Consider the following 4,416-nt stretch of genomic DNA (forward strand, 5'->3'; position numbering starts at 1 on the left):
ATAAATCCAGTGCCTTCTTGGGCCTCATTTTGGTCCAGGTCAGGACCCTACAGATGCTTACATAGGTAATCCTGTGGAAAACTGGAGAATCCAGAACACTTCGGTATTCCACGCCCCCTCCCAGGTTAGGCCCTTTTCTCCTTGATGCTGACCCTGAGCTCTTCCACCCACAGTGAGTTCGCTCGCAAGGACAGAGGGGAGACGGGAACACTCTGAGCTGTGCAGAGGCCAATACTCTATGCAAACGTGAGGCGGGATTCTTCTCAGTATGTTTGTCCTAAGATGCTCCAGCTTTCACTTACGGTGAAATGTCGTTTCCGGCTCCCCACATAAATATGGAAGTTCGTTTTGAAGGTTTAGTGAGGGAAAATGAAAGCCTTAGGTTTGTTACAAACATATTGTCTTCTGTAAAGCTATCAAGGATGAAAGGTAGAATTACAGTTTCAGCAGAAGATTTGTTCAGGGCTTCCCACAAAGTTCATGCTCTTGAACCTGGGGGTGGGGGGTCATGATGCTGTAGGGCATTGTGATTAGGGTATAGATGTTGGTTTTATTTTTTTTAAAAGATTTTATTTATTTATTTGACAGAGGGAGAGAGATCACAAGTAGGCAGAGCAGCAGGCAGAGAGAGGAGGGGAAGCTGGCTCCCTGCTGAGGCAGAGACCCCGACGTGGGGCTCCATCCCAGGACCCTGAGATCATGACCCGAACTGAAGGCAGAGGCTTAACCCACGGGGCCACCCAGGCACCCTGTTTTTTGTTTTTTTTTTTAAATAAAGATTTTATTCGTTTATTTGTCAGATAGAGAGTGCACAAGCAGGGGGAGTGGCAGGCAGAGGGGGAGGGAAAAGCAGGCTCCCCGCTGAGCAAGGAGCCTGATGTGGGGCTCAATCCCAGGACCCTGGGATCATGACCTGAGCCAAAGGCAGAGGCTTTAACCAACTGAGCCACCCAGGCGCCCCTGATCTTCACTAGTTCTTCAACCTTAAACAAACTACTTAGCCTTTCTGATTCTTGTCAGATGGCCATAATGACACCAGACCCTCCCACCCCCAGTTTAACCTTCCCAGTGGCACACTAGGAAGAAGACAAAAGGGACACTGAGATTTGTAATAAGCCATTTTAAGAGTAGTGAGAGCATGGTAGTACCAGGATGACGGTTCTAGAAGCCGCCAGAGCTATAGCAGCAGGAGAACGATTAGAGATGGTATAACATGAATCTAGAATAGGAATTAAGGGAAAAGCTGAAGATTGGGGCCAGATGGAAGTGGGGAGTAAATGGGAGAGGATGATAAGGGAAATGGGAAGCTGGGATGGTGGCACTGATAGATTTGCCTCTCCCCGGGGTGGCAGGAGGGCCAACCACCCACAGAAAAGAAGAAGAAGAGAAGGATGCCATTCTCTCCCTCTAAGTTGGAAGGTGTATTGCAAGGGAAGAGAGACCGCTCAAAGGGAAACCGCTGTGCAGTCTGGAGCCCAGCATGGATTTTGGTCCACAGTTACAGTCACTCAAACCACCACATCACAGAAAGTAAGAAATTTGATGAGAACTTCAGATCTGAAAGGAATTGAAATTATCTCAGAGAATGTATAAGAGGAGGGGCACCTGGGTGGCTCAGTCATTAAGCGTCTGCCTTCGGCTTAGGTCATGATCCCAGGGTCTTGGGATCAAGCCCCACATCGGGCTCCCTGCTTGGTGGGGGCTTCACCCCCTCCCACTTCACCCTCTCCCACTTCCCCCTGCTTGTGTTCCCTCTCTTGTTGTGTCTCTTTCTGTCAGATAAATAAATAAGACCTTTAAAAAAAGAGAGAGAGAGAGAATGTATAAGAGGAAAAGGGCCAGGCCAATAAAAGCACTTTGTGGTGATATGGCTGCCTATGTAGAAAGCCAAAGGGGCTATTCCCTCTCCCTCCCTCTCAAGCCCTGCATGGATGTGCTGTGGCTCCACTCAGTTAGAAGCCCCTGGGATACGTTCACAGGCCCAGCAAAAGCCATGACAGTGACGGAGGCCTGTGTCAGAAAGTGCGAGGCTGGGGATTGTCGGGCAGACACTTTTCTTCAGCTCTTTCCAATTCAGTTCAAGCCACTCTGTGTTAGGCACTGGGACACAAAGGTGAATAAGAAGTTGCCCCTGCCTTCCACGAAATTCTAGACCAAAGGAAAATAGGCATGCCAGCAAATCCATATGGAAGAGAGCTTAGAAATGGCTTGACGGTGGGGCATGCTGGGGAGGTGGTCACGTACAGTAAAAAAAAAAAATGTGTTGGCTATGGAGATCACTAACCCACATACAGATCTTTAATAAACAGTCTTTAGTTAAGGATTTTATTATGGAGATTGTCAAACATGCAAAAGTTGAGTGAATATTATACTGAACCCTCATGTACTCGTCACAGAGCTTCAACAATGTGGCCAGTCTTGTTGAATCTAGAGCATCCAGCCCTCAACTTCTCCCTCTATCCCTCTCCTTCTGGATTCTTTTAGAGCAAATCCCAAGCATAATTTCATGTAGAAATACTTCAGTATGTTACCTCCAAGAGATTAACACTCATGTGTACACACCCTCTCTCTCTGTAAACTAAATTTTACAAATATTGTGACGCAAAAGGGAGTTTTATGTAAACAATCCAAGAATCTTTCACAGTAAAAGCAAGACTGGCATTGTTATGCGCAGAGCCACAAGAGCCAGAAACAAGTACACACGCGTGTGCACATATGCACACGCAGCTGGGCCAGTAGTGCCCACACAAACAACTGCTGTAAAGTTGGAGAAGGCGGTGAGGGATGGAACTTCAGAAAGGGAGGTGGAAAATGCAGATCGTTTTCAGGTTGAAGATAAGAAACGGGTAAACAAAGTTGGTGGGAGCAAACGAGTAAACAAGAGGCACAGGCAGAAACCACCAGGGAAAATTAGTCCTCGATAAGGAAAAGAATATAGAAAACACAGAAAAATAGCTACTTCTGAAGTTACTCAAAGGAATAATGGGGTGACAGGCTTGCGTTAGATGGAATCCAAGTCTGAGGAGGATATGGCTGGCTTTGGGTGCCTATTGTGTTTTCAAGTGAGTGTCTGGATGTCACTGGAGTGACCATCCCCTTCAAACAGATCAGATGAGTTCAAGCCCCCATCCTCCCCCACATGGATGCTCAAAGCCCTGCCACAATGTCTGTGAATCGCCAGGGGGTTATTATGGTCACCTCTGACTTCCAGTGAATTTGCTGTCCCTGAGTCCCGCCATCCTGATCTCATCTTGGGATTCAGCCCTTTTCCATAATTTTCCCAAAAGCCTACTGCAGAGGGTGATTAGCTTACCAAAGATTTAGCAGAGTTTATATCACAGGAACCAGAAAACCTGCAGTAGAATATTAGATTTCCCAGATTTTATGTGTATGACCTTCTATTACTTCCCACTCCCTCCAGCCCACGATTTTGTTCATTGCTCATTGTACCCCTGGCAATCTTCTATTCCTCCCACCATCTTGCTGATGGCTTCTCCCCTCCCACCCCCCGTTCCTCACTCTCCTACTCTTCCCTTCCTCCTGATTTCTGTTCAGTTCCATGTCAACAATTAGTACTTCTCATGTTGCCCTGATTCCTGGAAAACACATCCTGTGGGGGTCACCTTATCCCCAAATAATCGCCCTGCTCCCACCAAGTCTCACATCAACTGTCAGGATGTCAACGTTTTCATCCAAATATGAAGGAATGGCTGAGTAATTGATTGACTAATTAATTCATTAGAAAGACTGAAGTGACTGAGAACTTGAGCCAAGAAAAATGAGCCAAAGGAAAAAGTGGAGAACTTCCAAAGGAAATGTTGAAGGACTAAAAAAAAAACACATGAAATTAGGGTGAACAGAGCTTCAGCTAAAAATATAGAATCCACGTAGAATTTTGAACCTGCTTTTGCATACAGTATTTCATGAACTCTTCACAAGAATCACAAGATGGTAGCTGTCATTATCCCATTTTGCAGATGACAAACATGAGCCTCAGGGAAGTTAAGAGATTCCAAGGTTTTGTAGTTTAAGTGGAGGAATTTCTCTGGGAATCTCTTAATCGCAAACTACAGCTGTCTCTGTGACCCCATGAGAACACAGGCTGGAACTAACGCTTAGGAGTCTCCAAACAGAGAGGATCTGGATGTAATTCTGACTTTAAAAATAGAGCTGCATTTGGAGAGAGAAATCTGTGTGAACAGATTGGTTTAGGACTAATCAAATCCCTCAATAGGGGAAGAGCCATTCAAGTTCAGATTTTCAGGTTTTTGTTTAAAAGACACAATGTGGGGTGCCTGGGTGGCTCAGTGGGTTAAAGCCTCTGCCTTCGGCTCAGGTCATGGTCCCAGGGTCCTGGGATCAAGGCCCGCATCGGGCTCTCTGCTTGGCGGGGAGCCTGCTTCCTCCTCTCTCTCT

General features: G+C 46.3%; 1 pseudogene; it reads left to right on the forward strand.

Moving 5' to 3' along the window:
- Nucleotides 1-1,152: 1,152 nt before the first annotated feature.
- Nucleotides 1,153-4,416, forward strand: part of LOC111140646 — a 5,179-nt pseudogene continuing 1,915 nt past the window's right edge.

The sequence above is a fragment of the Enhydra lutris genome, unplaced genomic scaffold (assembly GCF_002288905.1).
Source record: "Enhydra lutris kenyoni isolate GAN:26980312 unplaced genomic scaffold, ASM228890v2 scaffoldscaffold1, whole genome shotgun sequence".
Classification (NCBI taxonomy): Eukaryota; Metazoa; Chordata; class Mammalia; order Carnivora; family Mustelidae; genus Enhydra; species Enhydra lutris.